This window comes from Parasteatoda tepidariorum, chromosome 5, assembly GCF_043381705.1.
Source record: "Parasteatoda tepidariorum isolate YZ-2023 chromosome 5, CAS_Ptep_4.0, whole genome shotgun sequence".
Taxonomy (NCBI): Eukaryota; Metazoa; Arthropoda; class Arachnida; order Araneae; family Theridiidae; genus Parasteatoda; species Parasteatoda tepidariorum.
The window spans coordinates 46383613-46392134 of NC_092208.1; positions in this window are offsets into that span (position 1 = coordinate 46383613).

Below are 8522 nucleotides of genomic sequence, written 5' to 3' on the forward strand. Positions count from 1 at the left end.
ATTATGTATTTCGTGCGTTGCAATCATACTGCTTGAAATTAAGATGAAGGTAATATTTCTTTTGTTCAATTATCTTAACACATAATAAGGTTAACTGAAATAGCGTAAATAAATGGTCCCCATTTTTCTATCATGGAAAAAAAGACTTGTGTCCTTTTTTTCATTTGCACAGCTTTTTTTAATTGTTGCAATGTAATACAATGTAAAGAATTGATTCATGCAGCACTATTAATTTGTTTTCGATGTTTAGTAAACAATTTATTTCGATAACGTGATATATTTTTAAATAGAATTTTCCTTATTTATCTCTCTTTCTTCCTTTTGTTAGTCTTAGATCGGATATTTTTCCCCAAACTTATCACGCTAAAATTATAGATAATAGGCTCATGAACTAAACTGAAAAAAAAAACTCTTCATCTTTATTAATTTATTTTAGGTTGTTTTACAGTGGAATCTAAATAATTGAAGCAGTTGGTACCGGATGCACATACACCGAATGATCAAAACATTCAGATTATTGAAGTAACATCGTTTTTTAATGCACTCTGATTCTAGAACACTTTAAAAATTAAGTAGAACACTTTAAAAAGTAAGTCTAGAACACTTTAAAAATTAAGTTAAGTATCACTAAATATTAATCTCCGCTCCTTATTCGTTTTCCTCCCAAACACCATGAACGCTGTTTAAATTTTCATTCTGAAATTATGGTAAAATAACTGGTAGCTGTCTGTCCATCCGATTAACCATAAAGTTTACGGTAAAGAAAATTTTTTCTTCATGGTTTTGAAACCGTTTACAAAAAGTTTGGTTATAAAACCATGAATGACAAAACTATACGTTTCCTTGACCATTTACAACTAGCATTTTTCAAANTATTTTAGGTTGGATCGGATATTTTTCCTCAAACTTATCACACTAAAATTATAGATAATAGGCTCATGAACTAAACTGAAAAAAAAAACTCTTCATCTTTATTAATTTATTTTAGGTTGTTTTACAGTGGAGTCTAAATTATTGAAGCAGTTGGTACCAGATGCACGTACACCGAATGATCAAAACATTCAGATTTTTGAAGTAACATCGTTTTTTAATGTACTCTGATTCTAGAACACTTTAAAAATTAAGTTGTTTATCACTAAATATTAATCTCCGCTCCTTATTCGTTTTCCTCCCAAACACCATGAACGCTGTTTAAATTTTCATTCTGAAATTATGGTAAAATAACTGGCAGCTGTCTGTCCATCGATTAACCATAAAGTTTACGGTAAAGAACATTTTTTTCCTTTATGGTTTTGAAACCGTTTACTAAAAGTGCGGTTATAAAGCCATGAATGCAAAACTGTACGTTTTTTTTAACCATTTAAAGCTTGCAATTTTCAAAAACTTAAAAAACCTTAATTATTTAGCTAAACATAGGAGCTCGGCTTTTCGTAAGGTAATGAACATTAGAGAGATCGGACATCGGAAATTCTTCATGTGTTGAAGGGAATGCAGGAAATATTGTGGTGTCACCACTAGGACTTGAACTTCAGTTCTGCCGGTCATGACATAAACAGATAAGCCGGCTCTGTTATGATATGTACGCCATTGCAAAGAATTAAGTAGCTTCATTAGGTGGTTCTAATTGGTGAGATAAAATTCTGGTTGTTTAACCGTACTTGGTGAAAGCAGTTATTAAACAGTTTTTTTTAAACTTAACAGTTTGATTACCATTTTATTTATGGTTATTCGACTGTTTTGACTAAATATGGTAAAATAACCATTCAATAAATTGTTATTTAACCATTTTTTTCCTAGTAATATCTAACAGTGAATGTTACGCTGCCATTTTGCTTCTTATTAACAGACAGAGATTCCATTAAAAAACTTGTTTTATTCCAGTATCTCAGGAAGAGTCATCTGATTTTTTAAATTAAACTTTTAACACAGTCAGTGACAAAAGGCTCACAAATCGACTCACATTTTTTGAGTGATTTTAATTGCATTATACTTTGCTTCTCAAAAACTATTAAACCTAGAGCTTCATACGCAGGTGTGTAAAAAATGTACAGGGAGAACGACGTGAATAGTTACAAAAATTTTTATTATGAGATTTAAAGTAATGTTTAGAATATCGGAATATCAGGGCAATATAGAAGTTCTCTGTAAAGAAAAGAAAGAATTATATCATTTTTGAAAATTTAAGTTTATTATATTAAAGCATGTGATTACATATGCATAAATAAAATTAGTCATCTTCCAATATAAGGCATTAATATATAAATTGCTGATGTTTCATTAAGATTAACAAAAACTAATGAAGCCCATTCACAGAATTTTCAATGGTGAATTTGTTTTAACTATATTCTAATAAGCTATGCCTGTCATTTTAAATTTCTATTTGTGTTACATATATTGGGTTGTTCGGAGAGTAACAATGAGCAGTGAATAAATGAAACTCAGAAAGTAACAGTGAATAAATGAAATAAGTTTCTTACAGCGAATAAATATATTATTGAATTATATATTGTTCATTCTGGTTCAATACTTTTTGTCATCATGCTGGCAGTAGCACAATTCCTAGCTCATAAAATTTTTGTTTTTTACAGGCAAAGAACTGATCCTGATGACTTTTGACCTATTTTTTTGATCTATTAATTGGACACATTTGAAGTAAGTGTATTACCTTTTCTGAGGGGATATTTGTTGGTTATGAAAAGGAACAATGTTTTCTTTTTGTTATTGTTAGTGTGTAAAATTTTTTTTAGCATTACTTAAATTGCAAAAAAATGAGCCTTCCTCTTGATAAATTTTACGGATGTCATTTTGATTTTATTCCCTGGAGATTTTCAAAATTGATTGTCTTTTTTTATTGGAAAGTAAGTTAAATAACTTAAGTGATTTTCAAGTTTATCATGTTCAACATGACAACAGATATCCCCCCCTCGCTACTTTCTCTTTTCCAATCATTCATAAATATTTAGAAAAGTAAAAGCTGATAGAATATTCTTTTTAGAAAACATTTTTCGATATGATGCTGTTTTAATTGATTTTTCAATGTTCTTAAACAGTTACGGCACAAGTTTAGATTATTGTTCACTCGAATAGCAAATATGATTTCAGAAAAAAAAACTAAGGATTCCTTTATTAGCTATTCCTAAATAAAGCTAAACAAAAGCTAACTGTGCAAAATAATGAAAAGTTATGTTCTAAGTTGCACAAATAGTTATACTGTTTTCCTTTTTTCTATGTAAACAAATAATGGGGAATTTTTTTTAATAAATGAAAAATTTATTCATTTACTCAGCCTTCCTACTTTAAAAATCATTTTGAAACAAGGCATTCAGGACGGTTTTTGTCCTTTTCCTGTGCATAAAAACCATTAATGCAAAACCGCAATTGGATAATAAAATCAATAGGTATTAAAATAATTTTTCCTGATTGAGTTTTAAATTTTAAAAAATTATAGCTTTATACTGATATTTTTAAGTTGGGTTTGAAACTGATTGAGAAGCATATCTCAACAATACTTGAAATAATAAATGGCAAATACAGAGGAATATAACTAGAGCTCCTTCAGTATTGATATCCTTTGTAGAATTATATGGCTAATTTTTCTAAAAAATATCATGCATGTGACATAACTTGAATGAAAAGGGGAAGACAAAAAAAAAAGTCTATAGATTAAAAGATTTTTTATTGAAGTATTTGATTTTTTAACATTTTGTTGACGTTTGTACTTCAGTACTGACAACTGATTAATCCGTAATGATGTAACGTGTTTTATTGTGGATAAAAATGTTTTAATAAGCTGAATTAGCATTTTTAGTTTAGACTCTGATGTTGCTTCGTTGATCGTTGCGTAATTTAATATTTACCGTAATGTACAGCAATGTTTACTGGGATGTAAGACAATGTTGCTTCAGCATTTCTCAAACAATGTTTAATTAGATGGGTAAAATACTTATATCTCAAACTTCAGAAGTTCAAAATTTTATTTACTTATCAGAATGAGAAGAAATTTGTTGAAAATATAACTGTACCTAAGTACATTTACAAATTTGCTAAAAGCTAGTTCCGTAGTAGGTATTTTTTTTAATAGAATTATTTTCTTGCTAAAATGCTTACTAAATTGAGGAAAAAGTGGTAGTCAGTGGGATCTAGGTCTGGTGTGTACAAAGGATGATGAAGTTCAAATTCTTATTGTTTTGCTTTAGTTACGTGTGAAGTGTGCGGTCTAACGTTGTGATGCAATAAGATAAATGTCAATCTGCGGACAAATATAGGCTATTTATCTTTATCTATTCTATATCATTTTGTCTAGTTTGCTGTAGTTTATTTCCAGAGTATTCGATAAACCAGGTTTAATATTATTATAGTTTATCGCAAATGCACTACACCACTACATACACACCAGCAGCTTTTTTTTAAAATCATATTTTGCTCAGGGTTATGTTTTGGAGATTCTTCCTTGTCAAAACAAACACTAGGGTCATACTCTATTAATGTTTTCGCTCCGTTTGCGATACCGTAGTTTACGAAAAAATAACTCATCCTTCTAAATGATACGAATTTCTGACGCACTCATTTTTTATTAAATTTATTTAAAAAAAATTTCTCGGTGTTTTTTAGAGCTTACCGTGATTTCTTCAGATAGGTGGTTAATGTAACTTTCTAAAAAAAAGAAGAAAAACAGCAACGTATATAGCCAATGTCAAGTAATAGTAAAAGCTGGTATATCCCTACTACAAATAAGGATAGTATTTGAATAAAATTATGCTTAAGTAAATTAATTCTCAGAAAAACTTTTCATGAACAAAATTAGCATAGAATAGGTTTTTGTGGTCAACATAACCTGGCATTGTGGTCTGGCATTGTCCTGCTGAAAAACCAGCCCAGGGAGCTGCGAAAGGAACGGTAGCAAAACAGGTCTTAGAATGACGTCGACGTACCGCTGTGCAGTAAGTGTACCTCTAATGACGACCAAAGGGGTTCGGCTGTCAATGGAAATGGCATCCCCAGACCATAATGCCTTGTTGAGGGCCGGTGTGGCGTGCAATAGTGAAGGCAGGATCCCCCCATTGCCCTGTGCGTCTCCAAACACGTCTTCAATGATCGTCAGAACACAGTTGGATGCGGGATTCGCTAAAGACTATACGTCCCCTGTCGGTGTCTCTGTTCATCATTCCTCATGCATCATTGTAGCCTGATTGAGCCATGCACCACTGTAATCTGGCTCGGCAGTGTGCAGGCGTGAGTGGCAGGTGGCGTAACGGTCGCCGCGAGCGTAGATTTCGCTCTCTCAACCGTCTGTGAATGGTCATGGTGGACACTGGTGTTTGGGTTGAACGTCTGATGGTGGATAGAGATGAAGAAGGCGCTGTGACAGCTGCTCGGACAATCACTCTGTACTCACGCTCTGTTGTAGCCCTAGGTCAACCGCTACCATCCTGACGCTGAACTCTGCCATTTTCCACCCATCCTCGCCAGCATCTTCGAATCGCCGCATCGCTTCGACTTAAATGACGAGCGATTCTCCGATTTGTCCTAACGGCCTCTTTCAATCCAATGATACGACCTCTGTCAAACTCTGAAAGTTGCTCATAATGAGAGCGAATCCTGCAGCGAGGCATTTTTTAAGTTGTTGAAAGGTAATCTGAATCGCAAACAAACCGAAAGTTTTAACAACCGTTGAGGAACTGCGCCTTATTACTTCTCCTGGATGTGCAGTTCCGATGCGCCAGAGATCAAACTATTCGTACATTGGACACCAAATTTTAAACATTTGCATATCTGTTCAAAACATTCATGCATACGAAATTTCAAAGCAATCGGATGATTGCTTCTTGGTGCGTCGATTTTTTTGTTATAGAGTGTAATTGCAAAAACTATTCAACTGATTGATATTTTTGAAGTCCCTTGATCTAAAGTCTAAAAAAGTTACGCTCAAATAAATATGGGGTAAATTTCATTCTTTCAGTTAATTTTTTTTAAAACTCTTTTAAATAATATTTATTATTTTTTTTAAGATGAATGCAGTGCTGATGTTTGCAGCAAAGTGATATGTTTNAAACTGTGTTGAAAAGACGATAAAATAGATTAAATTTACCAAACAAACAGTTTACAAACAGTATGACTTTAAACCACAAGTTTCGTATTTTTAAATTAGATTAATTTTTTTTTAAATTTATTAACTCATTAGCTACAAAAATATATTATGGGTTCTTAATTATTTATATCTATTATTTACAAATATAAGAACTGCATTTTTCAACATTCATTTTAGTTTTGAATCATTACCTAGTTTTAAAGAAATCTTATAATAAACGAATTTGAACAACTTAAAGCAGAATAACATATTTGAGGAAACACTATAGATAAAAAAAAAGAGTGCTCTTCATTCATCCATTATGCGCTAGAGCCCACTTCTTTATGCTTATGTCCTATAGCTTCCAGTAAATCCAGGGATGAACTGGAATCATTAATCACGCTATTGCGTCTTCTATTTCAGTAACAATTGCAATTAGTTGGGAATGACAGCCCTATTAAACTGTAAACATAATTTCGCATTTCGTGCAAATCATTAACATCAAACTTAAATAAAAATATATAATTCCTTTGTTCAATTATCTTGGAGAAAAAAACGTGTAACTGAAATAATGTAAATAATTAAATTCATTTTTTTCCTCGTATGGAAACAAAGATTAAAAGAATTAAAAGTTACTGAATAAAATGAGATTTTTTTGAAAATTTCTTTTTTCATTTGTACAGCTTATAAATGCTATAATATAACATGATGTGAACAAATGATTTATAGAACGCAATGTATTTCTTTTCAATACTCAATAAGCGAATTATTTAACGTAGCTGAATTCAATAAATAACTTTTTCTTTATTTATTTCTCCTCACTCTTGTTTAGAAATTTTTTGATTATATACTTTTTTCTCTTATAATTTATGGTACTAAAATTATAAATAAAATATAAGGAAAACTAACATTTCCCTGAATGCAGTTACTAAATAACGGGAAAGTTGACTAACAATAAAATCAACTTTATTTCTCTCTAGTAAAAAATTGCCTTCGACGCTCACGGACGCTGTTTCAGTGCGTTAAAACGCAGTTAAAACTGTATTCTGCATTTTATTTTTGCGGTGGATAGGTAGGTACTTCATTTACGTCGCACTAGAGCTGCACAATGGGCTAGTAAGTACGCTAGAACAAATTGCTAAAATAAATAAAATTTGACCCAGAAAAAAGAAATATAGCACATTCTTTACAACAGAAAATTACAGCATTTGATTTTAGAGTTTGTATGTTTATGTAAAATGTAATGGTTAAAATTAAATTTCTGACATGAAACCTTAGAAACAGTGAATCTGCATTATTGACGCAGCTACAATATGATAAAAAGCACAATATGATAATAAGGGAAAATCTCAGGAGTTTCAAACCAAATATATTTCAATATCTATAGTACTAAATAGTTAAAACTGAATAATAAAAAATACTTTTTAATTATAAAACATGAGAAAATTAAAATTCTTAGAAATTTTTTAATTTGACCCTTAGTTGAGTTTAAAGCGAAATTATAGTAACGAAATTTTGCATTTTGTCCCCCCCCCCAAAATCTATCGTTATCTATGGTCTTGCTTATAATCCCGCCTAAAAGTTATTTTTAAAAATAAATTTTATTTTTTATTGTATTTTTAAATATGGAAAGTTAAATGTGAAATTTCGATATAAGATGAGCATATTTTCCTTTTTTATTACTCAAAGTTCAAACTTCAAATTCTAAATTTTAGAAATCATAAACTTTTTCAGTTGAAATTTTTATTATTAAAATAAAACAACTTATTTTAAAATAAAAATAAAATAAAAAGTTTTCACCAGAATCCATGTTTAATGTTTGGTACTGCCATCTATCACAAAATAGTGATTATAATCACCATTAAGAATCTGTGCTTTTTTGATTTTTTACGAAGAATAAATAATAAGGATTCTGAAAGCATGAATGACTCAATTCGAGGTTCTAAGAAGTTTTCTAAAAGTTCTATGCCTTCTATGGAATCTATGCTTTGACTGATTTTATTAAACGCCAAGGATGGTGAAAAAAACCAGAAACGTATAAGTATAGACTCTAACAGCGATAATCAGGCATCATTAATTTTTTAGAGATATTTTTAAGATCTCAGTTTAAAATAGTTTTAGATAATTTGTTAATTTGTACGGTCCTACTTATAATCCACGAAAAAGTTATTTTTAAAATTTTTTTTTGATTTTGTTTCAAAACAAAATACTGTTTTAAAATATGGAAAGTTAAATACGAAATTTCAAATAAGATGAGCCTAATTTCCATAACAACTTTATAGCTCAAAGCTCAAACTTCAAAATCTAAATTTTAGAAATAAAATTTTTTTTCAATTGAAATTTTTATTAAAATAAAATAATTTCTTTTAATAGAAAGAAGAAATTAAATTAAAGAGTTTTCCCAGATTCCCAGTTTAGTGCAAATTGCTTCAATATATATATATATATATTAATT